The sequence below is a fragment of the Osmia lignaria genome, chromosome 5, assembly GCF_051020975.1.
Source record: "Osmia lignaria lignaria isolate PbOS001 chromosome 5, iyOsmLign1, whole genome shotgun sequence".
In the NCBI taxonomy this organism is placed as follows: Eukaryota; Metazoa; Arthropoda; class Insecta; order Hymenoptera; family Megachilidae; genus Osmia; species Osmia lignaria.
Window position 1 is genome coordinate 7822171 of NC_135036.1, and position 16889 is coordinate 7839059.

Genomic DNA, 16889 nt, shown 5'->3' on the forward strand with positions numbered 1-16889 from the left:
TGAAACGCAAGAATTATGCAAGTCTTTTGTTAATACAGAAGAAAAAAAATGAGAAAAGCCCCTTTTCTCTTGGGAAGGAAGTATAACAGTCAGAGGGACGATTTTAATTAAGAAATGTGAGAAAAATTTTCTTCAACATACCCGGACGAATATTAAGAATTTTTATGAAGCTTCTCTTGTAATAGAAGTGAAATTTAATAAATCCCTTTGGCTATTCTAGATGCTTTTTCGTGTCTTCCTTTTTTAATGTTCGCGCTTCTGAAAACAATATCGCGGTCGGCATCTCTTTTAACCAGTATTCATAAGCTCGCTAAGGTGCTGTTTAATTTCGGACCAGCTAATCTAGGATTTATTAAGCGTCTCACTTTACAAATTCTGTATTAAACCATCGCATGGAAAAAATCTATATTGTACCTCTACTATCTTATAATATTTTTAATATAACTGCCGTTGTAAATTGGAAAATATTCGACTGATGTTGAGAATTTTTATGAAGACGTTACATGGCACTTGGAAGTAGAACTTGTGAATGAATAAATCACTCTACACAGAATAGCTTGAAGCGAAAGGATCTTGAGTAAATGCTTCTCTGAGAAGTTATGGTTAAAAAGATTTCTAGCTCACAGGTTGTACGTTGTCGGGCTAAGGAAATTGTAATAAATGAAGCTTGTGAACGTTGTTCCCATACGACGTTGTCTAACGATGATTGATCGTCAAATTTTCTCAAATCTTTTTCCTCCTTCGAACACATTTCTAATACCAAATTAGTTCGAAATCTCGTTCATAAGCTGCTCCGCGAACTTTTAAATATTCAGCTCAAAGAATTCTCTATTTTCACGTGAACCAAAACACCTATTTTCACGGTTACCAGCTAATTTTAATATTTCTCGCGTATTAATCGACGAACCGGCGAGCTGACACACGAGTTACAAACATTTTCCGACATACTCGCAAGACAAGCAAGCGAAATTCGGAGAATTTTCCATTCCACGCAATTACGATGTTTCTTTCGCCGCCTATCTCGCCGTGTATTTATCTTACGCGGGGTCTGAGTTTTTGACACGGCTCGGAAAAACACGGAATGAAATATCAGTCATCGAGATTTTCGCTCTTTAAAGCGGAGGCCAGCGAGAAACGTAATTTTTCACGTCGGATTACGAAAAGAAGGCGAAGGGTGGCGCGCAGAGGGACGGCGACGTAGCATGGACATTTTACTCGAACGCAGGTAGGTCACACGTCGACATCGATATCGATATCTCGACCTGCTATCGAACGTTCAACCTGGAGGAACAGTGTCACTGGCTCCGTACTCGATTGACCGAGACACGACCCAGTAACGTTTTATAATTTAGTACTTCCTTGCGATTCCATCGAATTCCGTTTGTTTTGTCACAAAAGTGACCTTTGATTTTCCAGAACCATTCGATAGGATATTGTTCCCGTATCCTGAAAGGATCGAAAGAGGGTGAATCGTACTCCAACTTCCGCTCTAACTCGATATCATTCTTTTCTTTTTATTATTCAAAAATAAAAAATGTTCCAAGGATCACGTTTGCTATTGTACGATTAAATTCATCGAGTTTCCATATTTATTGCCTTCCGATAATCTTCGTATCCTTCGCTGATCCAGTTTTCCCGGCCGATTGTATTCTTCAACGCTTTCATTCGTTTTACATCTACGTTGCGTATCAGACGTGCCGGTTCGATACCGGGATGACCATTGAGTGCGATGTTGTGTCGGACATCTTTACGTAATCCACTCGGACTGATAGGTTTCGCTCACATTGCATCCACCGGAGAGATACATCGGTTTTCGTTCGTAGAGTTTTTTACGAGAGAACCGTGAAAAATGTTCCAGTTTAAATAATTCTCGTGCGTTTGGCTTTTGGAAAAATTTACTTGTTCTTCGGATGTTTGGGATTCCGCTTGGGCGCGCAGTGTTCGGGTACTCGATACTCTCGGCTTCTCGCGCCAAGGCGCGTTACAATTCGCAGTTTGATACTAATGGTTACTTCCCACATTCCACGAAGGCTGCTCCGATCCGTGCTAATGAAAATTCGTAACGAGAAGGCAAGAAGTCGCGATCAATTTTTTTGGAAACACGAAAAAACATTGATTAACGCTGGAAGCAGCGTTGAATACCGGCCAGGCTGCGCATAAATCTTGCGACATTAGGTGTGCAGTTGGTTCTCAACGCAGAGAACGCTATTCTCGCCTTCAGCCGCACCTGCTATTCGACAAAACTATTACAAGCGCGTTCAGTTGTTCCCGTAATTATGCGCTCGTTCCATTGGATACAACGCGCTTACACGTGTACCTGGTGTTACCCGCTCGTCGCTTCCTTTTTTTCTTCTTTTTACACCGCGGTTGCGTTCGCACTTTTGCATTCATAACTCGTCACTTACACCGCGAGAGCACGGCTTTCCGACCTTCTGGGCTCATTGTTAACAGTCAGAACTTCTGTGCCTCGTTTCTGTACAGGGTTGTAAAGGTTACATCGATTCGAATAATTCGACCGGAAGTGTAACGCATTATCGCATGCGGTTGGTGTTCTTAAACCATGGTGGTTCGATAACATTGCTGTACAATGCTGGAAACGATTGAATTCCGTGGCTATTGGAAATGTTTCCATTGTAGTTTGTCGAATATTCATTTTAGGAAATGTTTATGTAATGAACGTAAATTAGTGACATGAATGAAATGAAACGTGGCTTGGCTTTGTGATTTATTTGATGCTTCGTCCCCATTGCGGATTTATTGTGCGATTAATTTGTGATAGGATAATTTACATGTAAACAAGCAGGAAATTGTTCAAATATTTCTACGGTGCAGTTTATACCAGGTAGTTGCGTGCAGAATGTTTGCCACTGGATTCACGGGATTTAATATTTGATAATAATATGGGAACATTCCAATAACTGATAAGCTTGTTATTTTAATACATTCAATACTGACGAGGAATACTCTTGGTATTTAGTACTTTCGCTATTTTTTAATTTTAATATTCCGTCTCCTTGATATTTTTATTGGACATTCTCAATTTCTCCTATCCGAGAAAATCTTCATATCCAATAATTATATTGATCTTGATACTCATTATTCCCCCATATGAAACATACTGATATGAAGAATAATAAAAAAAGATTTCTCAAGTAAGGATCGAGCGTAGCTACGTTTGTTTTAACGAGACAAGTTGGAGGAGCGAGTAACGATAATCTTAAACAAAGAAGAGAAAAGAAGTAGCGGTAAGAAAGTCCGACGTCTTTGTCCTCCGGGGAACAATTCAACGAGCGGCATTCAGGTCGTGCTCGTACAGACGTTAAATCGAAACTGAATAAACCGTTTCCGGTAGAAAGAGCGCTGTTTAGTTTGGCCGCGAAAACAACGGTTCACAATTAACCGGAATAATTCCAAGTGCAAACATCAACATTCTGGTATGGTTAAAAATGCAACCCATCTGCAGTGGTATACAGACAAGAATCGTTTCGATAGGATCTACCGTAGAATCGTGTGCAACCATCTGAAATTCGTTGCTCGTAAACAGCAAACAGCTACAACGATCCCAGTGCGAGCAGCAACGGAACGGTAAATAATATTTCCAGAGAGCTGACGGAAGAAACAGCGCGAAGAAAGGAAGAAGAAACAACTGCTATTGCCGTTGACTATAGCGCGCTTGCTACTTCATCTCTAGGTAGATAGTTCGACGACAAGTTTGCCGCTCCTACGAGCCGAAGTAAATCGAAGCAGGGGTCCGTTGATTCGATTAGAACTTAGTTTCGCCTTGCACACGAGGGATTGCTGTCCCTCGAAATCGAGGACGAGTTTTCTGGTCTGACGGTGCCATTTTCAATATTTCATGCCTTCGATCTTTCCTCATTTTAGCATTCCCTTACTTCGGTATTTGAAAATTTTAATACTCAATGTTTCAGCTAATTGGTAATATCGATGTTCGATGCTTTGAGTATTTGGTAATTTCAACAAATGGCAATTTTGGTATTCAACAACTTCAATATTAGATTACTTTCGGAACTCGATACTTTCGCTAATTGGTAATTTCATTATTCGGTGAACTAATAAGTATTTGGTAACTCCAAGAAATGGCACTTTTGGTATTCAGCACCTTTCATTTCCGCCAACTCCGATATTCGAAACTTTGAATACTTGGTAATTTTAGTATTCGGTACCCTTGATATTCGAAACTTCCAAGCAAAAAGCCTCGACGACTCTTCCATCCCATAGGAATGCACCCTGGGAATTTGAGACCGAGGAAACGACCGAGCCATCGGTATCAAACGATGCTCGGCCATCGTCGATGGATCATTTTTGTTATTTTTTGTTGCTATTATTATTCTGCCAGCTCGTAGGCCGCCGATCGATGCACTCGCCTATGTCTCCAATCAAAAATTGCCTCACGTCATGCCGACGTTTTGTAATTTTTTGACGGTTCGATTAAATGCGTTCCGCGTAGCTCGATGGCTTGTTTTTTCAACGGATTTCCGCCCGGTGCACATATTTATTCCGATATGTTTGCGAACTGGCTACAGCAAATACATACTTGGCGCGCTACGTTTTCGATCATGAAACGTGTTTATCGAAAAAGTAGAAACGCTTCGAAATGGAGTGACAAAATCATTTAGAACGACACTTTTGTCGAAACTTTTCGGTACATTTAAAACGAGACGTGAGTATTTTTAATTTTATTCAATTTCTACTTTCGAGTAATGCACGGGATCGTTTTAAATTATTCCAGTAGCTGAAACACCGGCTAATCCGGATCGATGAAAGATTAATCAAGTTAGGAAAAGTTGACCGGAAACACGGAGTGAACCAGTGGCGGTACGGGAGAACGATTTACATCGTAAGTGCTGATCCGTAACAGCTACAGAGACGTAAGCTTATTCGCGAACGCATTTCCCATTTGCATACGAAATGTATCCCCCCATGGTTAAGCCGTTTGAGCCTCGTCTAACGGAATCACAATGAGCCGAGGAAGGATATTCTGAGAAACAAAGCCGAACATCCTCCGCGAATGGACAATCTCCGTATGTTCGATTGTACATACGTTTAGAACGACCTACCCTTTGGCAGGTATTAATCACGGGACGTTTCCTATCCCTTTTACAATACTGCCATTCTATCTCAACGTTGACACACATTTATCGAGTGTCGAGCCGGTGACCGATGTTCTCGTCCATTTGTATGCAACCAGCGTGTAATGTTCGCGCTGTTTGCTCGAAAATAACGTCACTTTCTTTCACTATTTCCCGTGACAGCCTTTAGCCCGGATGATAAATTAAAGAACAGGATCTCCTGTCTGAGAGATATCCGTCAGTTTCGAAACAGGAATATTGCTTATAGGGTTGAAAGCTCGCGAGACGAATGACAATTGAACCGATCTTTGCTTTTTTCGTGTCAATCTATAATTTTTAATTCCTTCCCATTCGTACAGTACCAATCATGGTAGACTTGATGTAAAAAATGGTAAAAAATGATGTAAAAATAATTTGTTTGTCAAAATTCATGGCGGTGTAAATAATTTAGTACCTAACAATTATTATGCACGCTTTAATAAAACTTACTAAGTTTGCAATTCTATGTAATTAGTAAAATACTAATGGGATCCGGAATCCTTTTTCTTTCCCGGTTTGTAATTATTTCATTAAATTCCGGTGCACTCAACGTGTTAATGAGGGTACGTATACAGCTGTCGTAAACAAACGGTTACTTTCTCAGCGCGTACACAATCGCTTTTCACATCCACAGGGTTAATCTCGAAAGAGAAAATATTGTACAGAAATATGCACGCGTTTGCGTAAACGTTATTTGAATTTATTAACGCAATTCATTCCGCTCGAAATTTCAAGCTTATCATAAATGTTTCACCGCTAGATTCAGAAATTGCGTTTCCGTTTTAATAATTACCTTTCTCGGATAATCGTGAAAAATATTGCACCCTGTCTATGAAAAAATATAAACCGCATCCTCAACAATAATTCCACGACGATCTTTGAACACATTTCTTAAAACTGTTCACATTTAACGAAATTCCTGCGTGTTGAACAAAGATTTCAAGAACATAGGTTGGGCAGGTATCCATGGGAAACAATTCCCCGAGGCGTTGTTCTCCAGGACTTCCCATCATCGTCCTCCACTTATCTGACTTGAGCCAGGGGCGGTATCCGGCTTCAGGACCGTTCCAACCCCCATAGACTATCCCTTTTTCAAGGCTGCGTGTCCTTGTTGCCGTCGCATACGACGTTACCATTTACGTCCGAGGGCGTTACGTCGTCACCCTGGTTTTACGCCAGCTACGAAAACGTCTCGCGATCCTACGTAGCTTTCTCTCCAGGAAAAACAGCCCCGCGGGTGCGCGGCAATCATCCCCAAAGCCTGGTGTGCCAACGGAGCGGTTGCAATATCGTGAGAATCTTTTCCAGAGGAATTCTTTGCTTCCAGCTCTCTGGCGCGAGGAATCATATTTCTTTGTGGCTTCCCATTTGATTTCATCAGAACACAAAGCATCGCTAAAGGACCATTCGTGTACACAGGATTTCTCGAAACGATCTCGTTTCGATCGTGTTGAAGCTTTAATTCAGATTGTTTGGAAAATGAAGAAATTAACCAAAATATAGAAATCTCTTTCGAAAAGTATAGAAATCGTGAAAATAAATTTTTATCGCATTTTAGTAAGGATATTCCATGGAGAAGCGCGAGGATACCATAGCACGTGTTTCCCTAGTTTCCCTAGTTTCTCTGCCATTTCTCCCAGAAACCTCTCGATTCGCATTTACGCAACACCATCTACTCTTGAAAACCATACGGCCATTTTGCCTCTCCTTTCCATTACCCTGCGTGTTGCCTTTCCTCGAGGTATAGCCCGAGAAGAAACTACCCCCTGGAGCTCGTCGACACTATTCTTAACGCTCCTGTGTGTGTGTGTGTGTCACGGGGGTTGTAGAGATGGCTACAGTCTCCTCGTGATTTCTGAGAATGGCCAAGTCCACTTACCGTCTGACGTAGCTCAAACTTTACCACTTCTTTCTAAGCCCCTGAACCTAGGAGATCCTAATCCGAAGGAAACTGCATTCCAACGATTCCGTGTGATTTCAAAGGGTTCGATCGACTGAATTTCGAAGTGGTACACCGTCAAAGGAACACGAATTCCCCTTTGAAGCTTTGTTAGGATATATATATATATATATTTTTTTTTTTATTTTTCCTTTGACGGCGCTGATACAGGCACGATTTTACGAGAGTATCTCTCAGATATTCAAAGTAGCTTCTGGAACGTTCAAGGTCGGCGACCTGTGATGTAAATTACAGGGGGTGGACCGGACATAACGGGTTGCCGGGTCGGAATGGGGGCGAAGGGATTAAACTCGCTTCGTGCTCGATGCTGCTGATAGCAAGGACTTTATGTATCGCGATTACCGTTCCTATTGCATCAGGCTTTGTTTAAATTCTATTTCTGTCAAATCTTCTTCGTTATTCAACTTAGAGATATTTTAGGACGAGATATTTCTAATAATAACAGATGAGTATTTTAAATAAAGCGCGATGTCCTACAACCTCCTTTCCTTTAAATCCAAGTTTTCAAACTAATAATCCCGAACTTTTAAGCAGAATCCTTGAAACCATCGATATTCCTCCGGTTCTGATTATTTGTCGAACAACTCCGCGATCATCGCGGAAGCTTAACTACATTAGCCGGCAGATGGTGAAAGTTAAGCATCTAAAGTAAAGGAATATTCCTTAAAAACACTCTGCTGTAACTCGCCGACAGCGAATCGAATAAGAATCGAAACTTTTAACGGGTAAAAGTACTCCTCTTTCGTTCTTTCTCTATATACCATTACGGTGCTCGAGAGAAACTAATTCTACGGTCACGAAAGGTCAGGCGGGAAAATAAAATTACGAAGTGACAAGTTTCAAAGCCGATGCTTCTTCCCGTTGGTTCGCTTCGGGAACACCGTTTCTGTGTATGTGCTGGCCGGCCAATAGAGGCGGCCATCACCGGGCAATAATAATAATCGTAAATAACAGCCATAAAGGATCGTCCAAGATAATGGACGACGCTAACTTGGGCGAAAGTGTATCCTGATAGAAGGGATCCGTGTCCCGCGACCGAGGGTAAAATGAGAATAAACGAGAAAGATGGGAAACAGAAGGACAGAGAGGGGAGCCGATAGAGAAGATTATAAATCCCGCCGGGTAATTGCAAATGAAGGGTTGACATAAATCCTCCATTATTTGTGATAATCGCGAAACGATAGTCGCGAATGAGGCTACAGCATCGTAAATCACGTAATAATCGGTGTTGTGTTCCCTATATCTGGAAATTTAATCGACAACTTTTACGATCGATCACAAACCATACAACGGCTAATAAACGTTTCTGTTTTTAACACGCATTGTCGACGATAATGTCTCGGCTGATCGTGAGTGAAGTATACAAACCCGGGTCAGTAAAATTTCTTCGATAGTAAATTCAAGAAAATTATATCGAAACCATTAATCATTAATTATCATAATTTCCTATGTATTATTCGTACATCGTTCCGAATAAATTCATCAAAGGATCGAATAAAGTTTGCAGCCGTGGTTGACGCGAAAGCAGCGTACAAGAAGATATTTTATTATCCTGAATCCAGCGGTCGCGCGACGCGCGGCATCGAATAAAACGAACGATCGTGAAATAGACTCACGTAAAGGGAAGACGCGGCAATAACGCTAATGCTCGTGACCGTCTATGAGGGGTGATCTACGGGAAGCCGCGTCAATCCGTGGCACGGTTGGCTTCCAGTGGCCGGCTAAGCTCGGCCACGTGTATCACGAAGAGAAACGAGCAACGGGAGTAAGTTATCCAGACCTCCACGGATTATGCCCGGGCAATATTCGCGCGGAATCCGACGACAGGTCGAGCGTGACGCACGCGTCCCATTGATCGTGCCCGATGAAAGGCGGAATGTCGTCGATCCTTCGCGGAAAGAGCCAGCGGATCAGAATGAGAGGGGAAAATAGGGAGAAAAGGACATTGATGTTCACGGGACTGAAAGTATTTCACACGTCCTCGGCCACGTTACGTTATTTATAACTTTGGCAAACGTATCTGAGAATTCGTACCGAAACCGACAATTTTCCAGGAATGAAAGAGCGGAACGATGGGTTGGAAAAAGGTTGGATAGGAAGTGAGACGTTCGAAGCGTGCTTGAGAACTTTGAGATGTTGGATGAAATTTTAGGAGGGTGGATTTTTCAACGGACTTTAACTCTTTCGGTCGAGATAAGATGAAGTGTACATAGTTTTCAATCCTTCTATCGGTTATTACACCGAAAATACGAGAAAGAGTTCAGAAATAGGGGAAAGGTTTTGCAGTTCATTTTATTGTGATTAATATCCCGCATTTAACCTTCTATGTTTCAGCGTAGTTTCAAGGTATCGTTTTCAAATGTTCGTCGTAAATTTCCTTCGCTATGCACAGCTGCGACGTATCTAGGTCGAAACGAGAGAACGAATCGGAAGGTGTATAATGAAAATGACATGATTCGATCAGAATTAAGCGACGGAAACTTTGAAGTACTGTTTGCGATCTTAATGTCTGACTAGTTGCGTTCTTATTCTACTTGCGTGTCGCTCAATCTTCTATTCCCCTTGCCTGACTAGGCATTGACCTGTACTACTTGCTCAATTATCTGTGTTTCTGTTTTATTTATCTATCTATTGTTCCGCTCTACTTATCCGGGTATCTATTACCCTATTCTCTTTGTCTGACCACTGAGAGTCTTATTCTACTTGCTTAATCATCTACGATTCTATTTCACTTGCTGGCTCGCTTTACTCGTCTGATCACCCTTGGTCTCATTCTACTGAATCAGTACGAGAACCTTCAATCTTTTGAAGGAATTTTAGATAAATGGTGCTAACGTTGCGTCGTGTAAAATTTTAATGAAAAAATAAATTATCCATCCGTGAGATTAGATACTGCATATTTAAGAGACGTCCCAAGGAGAATCGTATATACGTAACTTTCCTGACCCCATGTTGCGTGAGCTCATCAGACACGAGCACATTTATCGTACACTTTGTGGGAACGCGATCAGCTGGCAGCTAACGATGTCGTGGAATTAGAAATAAAATTACAAATACCTCTATTAACGTTCGCCGCGGGGGAGTGAACGTGGTCAATAGAGGTCGTGACAGGGGAAAATAAGTTTCCTTCTCCCTATCCTGTAATTACCTTCGCCCCTCTTCCGAACGCGTTATACTTAATGGCACGATGATAAAGCAACAAGAACGACCGTTGTAAGGAATTTTACGGTACATCGGATAGTTTTGGAAAGTTCGAAGTCTTGACAAATTTCATTCCCCGGCATGATTATAATTATATTACCGAGAACCAAGCTGCCGTGGAATAATATTATCCTGTTGCTACATAAGAAATATAATATAATTTCTTCCCGGACACTCTATTCTCTCAAATCCTGACAAATTCCTAAGAGTAACTAAATTACACCGAACGTAATATTAACTCATACTTAATTCAGATTTTCAAAACTTTCCAGATTTCCATTTACTAAACCCCCGTTAAGTTTCTACGAACTCCTCGAGAGTTTCAACAACTTCCCGACTTCTACTAATCATCCCTAGGATTCGAAATTCTGCAGACGGCCGGGATTACTGATAAAAAAAAAAAAATGATAGAACGGTGCAACAAACAGACCCGAGTGTCCGCGGCTTCTGACAGGTCAGCAGTCGGATATGGGCGCTGGTTTACGAGCCGTTTTATTGCGACTGTTTGGCCGGGACGTAACACGAAAAAATAGGGAGAAAAAAGAGAAACGCGACGAAGAGGGAGAAGGCTGTTCACCCCGCCACTTGAACGCAGTAAATTGGCAGGTGATAACGCGCGTCGTTATTCGAGGAAAAAGTTTTTCCCTCGTGGCATCGCGGTAGCTGGCAAAGGTTCGAACGAACTCGGTGTTTGAGGAGAGGATTAAAGCTGTCGCGCGAAAGCGCGAAACGACCGCTCGCGAATGACGATCATCCTGGTCGCGCGATGAATAGAGTGTTTTTATCGCGGCCCTGCTTCATCGGCGAGCCCTGCGTTGTTGAATTCTGAATGTCGATTAACTCGTTCATTTGGTATTTTCTTTTCTTCCATTTTCATCCTATCGTATGAAATTAATTTGGGAAATATTCGACAGGCTCCATCTCAAAATGAGAATTAATTTTTATAAACCCTAGAGCGATGGAACCGAGTCCTTTGATTCTATTTCATTAAGAATGAAAATAAATATTATTTTTCCATCAAAGCAAGGATTAAAAGTCAACGCGGGATTTACTTTGATTTAGAAAATAGCTTCTGAAAGTCATAACGAAATAACTTTCAATTTCTCTATAAAATTCAAGGAAAACAAACTCGCCACTAAATTTAATGAAAACATAGTAACGCAAGTGCACATGCCGGTGTACTAATTAATCAATATTTGGATACCATTAACTGACCAGTAACACACGCGTAATGAAAATTAAACCTCGCGAATCAGTTCAATCAAAATTCAAGCTTTTTGTACCTTTACCTTTTACAATATTTAATCAACAATACATCGATCATAACGGTACCAGTACAAATCTGCCATCGGAAAATAAAAAAAAAAAAACAAAAAATATTGATTTTAATCGCGAATGGAAAAGGATTCAAGATTCTATTACGGATACAGAAGACTTTTCTCTATTTTACTGCCGTGTTATCCATCGAGTTCTCAGAACACGAGGTGTCTCGTACAGGTGGGATTACAACGGAAACCCCCCGTCGTAGCGACGACATCCATTTCAATATCACTTCCGGCGTGCGTGTACAACACGTAGTAACCGTAGGGAAATTTGAAATAATTGAATTCGTAAGGTTTGCCCGTTACGTTGCCGGATAACCGTGGCAACCGACAGAACGCTAATGAAGAACTTGCAAAGTTATTCGAAGAACTTTCGAATGACGTACACCCGGACCGAGCGTAATTAAATTTAATTCCGTCGACGCGCAACAACTTTTAATGCCGCGTTAATAACACGCGTGCTTCGCCGTCAACTTTTATCGTCGTCCCGTGTATCGTTCGATATCGCGGCAGATCGATCGAATTCTTCGATCGTCGAACGAATAAACGAAGACAATATTCCAACCTTGCGTAATTGAAATTTAAGAAATGAAAATTTTCATCAGAAGAGAACAATGTAACGGAGTAAATAATTACTCGAGTAAAAGTTCATTTGTTTCCCTCGTAATCTTTCAACAATTTCAACGGCCGGTACCGCAAAGAAAGATGAAAAAAGCTGGGTACATCGGGAAAGTTGGTAGACCAGAATCAGTCTGGAGGGCAGAAATCTTGGTGAAGATTTATAGAAGGAAACTCGAGGCAAGAATACGGTGCAGCATCGTCCCGATATAACGCACAATAGGAGACGAAACGGCAGGCTCGCTCGCACGTAATATTTTTCGCTTATTTATCGTCAAACTTGCCTGATTCTACCTCTCTCTTTCTTTGGGATTATAGGTGTACGTCCCGCCATTTTCCAGCGGCCCCCGTGGCACATCGTAAAGAATGGACCTTGTTACGTCTCGTTAAGGAGTTTCACGAAAGTTTCGCCTCTACCTTGCTCTTCTCTCAATCTCACTTTTGTAATAACCGCGAGATGAGTTTACGGTGTTAGGATCTGGTTGAAACGAGAAGCGAAGAGGAAGCATCGACGCGAGATATCGGGCTAATTCATAATAACTATCGTCTCTCCTACTACCGTCCACCCTCTTGTTACCTTCTTCTCCTAATTATTAGAAAACTAACCATTTTCCGAGTCTACTACACAGCCAGGAGTATTCGTGCTAATTAAATTGCCACCCACCACGTCTTTATTCATTAATCTATCCCGATGAAAATTCAAACTCACGAATTGTTTGCATTCGATATAAAACGATGCGCAAGTTCTTGCATAACTGCTGCGTTTGTTTGCAGAATTTTATTTGTATTCGGTAGAATAATTTCCATTGTTTCCTCGGGTAATTTCAAATATTTCCAAGAGACACATACGCGAGAGGATCGAGGAAATATCGTTTCATCTATAATTAAGAAATCTCGCTGCCTCGAGGCAGGTGTTGTTATTTTACTCCAGAGGAATCTTCGCAGTTTGCCAGGCCACGTTTTGTCTCACTTCGTCTGACCGTTAATCTTACGTTATTCTCACCGTGTAAATGGATCCTGTCTAGCGAACTTGTATTAGAAAACTAAGAGACACTTATTACCAAAGGAATATCGCGGGAAATGAAATTTTTCTAATATTTACACAACCACCGGATAACGTTTAAAAAGGTGTACGAACCGATTCATTCACCTGACCGAAAAAGCAATTCGTTTCATTCTGAAAGCAACATAATATTCAAGAAAAGGTAAGCTCAGACTGTGTACGTTTTCCACTTCCGTTTGAACGAAAGCAATTTATTTCACTGTGAAAACAGCCCAATATTTTGGCAGAAATAGATTATGGGAGACTATATAATAGAATAAAGGCGGCTTGCAATTTATTCTGACGTGACAAATGCTTAATATTCAGCCTTCTATGTAGCCGAGACTTCTGTAACTTCGAGATAACGTATCAAGTGTTCCTCATAAATTTACAGAATCCTTTACATTTATTCCATCGTCTTCCCCGATGAAATATCTAATAACAATTCTGTTTTTAATCAACAGTTTACCTGTTGTATTGATTTCACTACCACCGATCATCTGCAGTCGCATTCGGCTGACCTGGCGTGTCTGACCACCCCGGGGTATTCCACTTGTCTGACCACCTGCGGTCCTATACTACTGATCTAGTTTATTTGACCAGCTACGCTCGGACATTACTTATTGAGCGTGTCTGACCACCTACGCCCTAACATCACTTATCGAGTGTCTGACCATTCGCGAGTCTATACTACTTAAACCGTCCGATCACTTACGGACTTGCACTACTGTCTTTTAGTGCATCTAAAAAAATATGAAATAGTCTATATAGGACAAATTTTCAACTAACTACAGCTAGCAAACGTGTTAATAACCCTTCAACGAACTCCCAAGTGAGTTTAAATCGCATTTTTTTTTTCATACTCCAGCAGCTGTGAAGCGTTTTTATATCTCGAACAAAGTGAAAATAATCAAAGGAAATCTAATAAATAGAAGAGCCCGTATATTCTCAGCATTATACTCCGGTATATATATACAGCAGTTGGCATAGAACTTTTCCTATATTCCATCATCCCTGCCGGTCCCTCTTTCCCGCAGACTTTTCACCAACGATCAAAATCTACCGCTCTATAAAGCTACCATTATAACCGGAGCATAGAAAAACCGAGTATTACCAGCGAAGTGGGCCACAGTCAAAAGGTTAAGGCGGTATTCGCGTGGCGAGGGACAAACGCGAAAGGAAAAGGATTAGGGGCACAGCAGGCAAGCAAAGGAAACCCTTGCCCGTGGGCGTTCTTCGAGACGTAACGTAACGCGGCGGCGCCTGTGACGAATGCAAGGCAAATAAGGAAGCCCGGAGTGGAATAGTGGAAGCTTAATGTCTAGCTCCTTGCCAGTCGAAATAAATTAAACACGGTCTTACACCGTTCCCTCCGTCCCACTCCACACCCGAATTTCCTCCTCGCCTGTTTGTTGGATATTTATTCAGCATCCACCTTCGTAGCCCACCCTCGCTACTCCCCTACGGCTTGTAAATTAATAAGACGGGGCAAACGCGCGACACGAAACCCCCGAAGCATCAAGCAGGATCAACGGTAACGAGGACACGCGCTCCTGTCCTTTGCCAAAAAATGTGCGTGAAGATACCGAGATGTGAAAAAGTACGTGAAATTTTTACCCATGGGTTGATTGGTACAGAGGAGATAGTCTTATCATTTCTTAACTCTAAATCCTTGATTTGTTACTTCGAATTACTATTATAATTTTAAAATATTTTCTTTCCTATTTATTTAAGCTCTGACTCTGAAATCAAGTTTCAGTTGACAAAAGGAAATATGTATGTTATTTGCAACAATTTCACGCGTTTGTTGATTTTCATCATAGTCGGCGAAACAAGGTACCCTGATTCAAGGGAAATTAAAGACAGCCTTGTACCCCGGTCTTTGGATCGACTCGATTAATACACTCTAATTACTTCTAACTACGTGCAATTAATTCACCGTGTATTTTATGGTGCATATTACTGGGTATAACAAAGACGTTATACGCTGGCTGTTAGAAACGCCGTCATCGCGTGCATCGCCCAGAGATTTCCGAGATCATAAATACATCCGACACCGGGACACGCGCGTCCGCTATAATACGCCGAGCGTATTTCTCGAGCTATCGCGCGAAACTGCTCGTCGCTGCATTTTTACGTGGCGTCGCTTAATATAGTGGCTGCCCCAAAGTCCGGGATGATCGCCTATTGCGGTAAATTCATAAATTTGTCACTCTATCCACACCGAGAACATCTGTGAGTGCGGAAAAGAATGGGAATGTTATTCTTCGGGTGTACGTACTGATTCAGCGCGGAATTTATGGCCTGGTTTCACGTCTTGCCGAATATTTCATGCGCAATTATTATCAAAATGATAGTAGGAATTGTTTCAAGTCGGGTTCGAACACCAAATTAACAGTGGGGTCCCGAAATCATCCGAAATTACCGAAATTTATATCAGAGCTTGCAACCTAATAATGCTTGATACAACCTCGTGAAATTGATATTAATATTACCCCAATTATATTATTAATATCATGCGAGGGAATCAATTTTCCTATTCTAATTAACCGTCTGATTATTACGAACGATCCTAATTATCCTTTTTCCTCGTTTCGAAAGGTAGTAACGCCGTAACTGGAAGAGGGAGAAACTGTTCGCTGGATTCTCGAGAGAGTTAGCTAGCGACGCGGTTACTCGAACCGGATGATTAAATTCCCAAAAGCAGTCGGTACACTCGCGATTCATCGTCTCCTTGGGGTGTAGCTACAGCACGGATCGTGGAAGACCTCTGTGGCGGGTGCTTATAGGTGCAAAGGCCTTGAGGATGCAGCCTAACGTAGCAAACCTAATCTTGAGCAAGTCGATGCGTCCGGGTTAACGAAGCGCCGCGTACAACGGGTGTCAGGTTAATCGAGTTTAATCCAGCAGCTCGCTATTTCCACCGATTTATCCACGAAAATCTCGTCTGAGTATTCTTACTGCGCGATGGATCGTTTTGCGACGTATTTCCAGCAGGAAGCTAATGAATTTCCTTGGATATGCAGCTTTTAATCTCAAACGAGACAGAAATCTTCTTATTCTCTTGGTGAATGAGGAATGAGTTACTTTCAGCTTAATCGTTCGATTAAGTACTATCATTTATGTTTTTAGTTGAAGTACGACACTTATTTTAAGGGAGGAACGTAGATGTTGATTGCGACACAGTTGTGCGCAAACGTTAACGAACATTTAGAGAGGACCCTGGCAAAAATATCGAAAGGCAGAGTTGAAGGATTTCGCTTTGATCTCACGCCGATGCTCCCGGGATTTCACTCGGGAAAACTTTGATGACGTAAAAGGATTTTTCTCTGGATAGTACTCCGGCTGCGTCGCGGTGAATTCCTTGCAGTATCCTCTGCTAGGAAATAAAGTAGAAAGGGTTGATGGTTCATGACAGAATGAAAAGTATTGGCCGCGCTTCTCCCTCATCCCTTTCCATCGCCATTTCCTTCGGCTTACTTTTATTTATTTCTTCCCTGCCAGATATTGTGTCAATCTTTAATTAATCCTTCGCCGGTGGGTGCCAGGTCACGTGTGACCCAAGTTTTGATGACATATTCGTCATGTTCGTGCGATTATGAAGTTGAAATTGATTG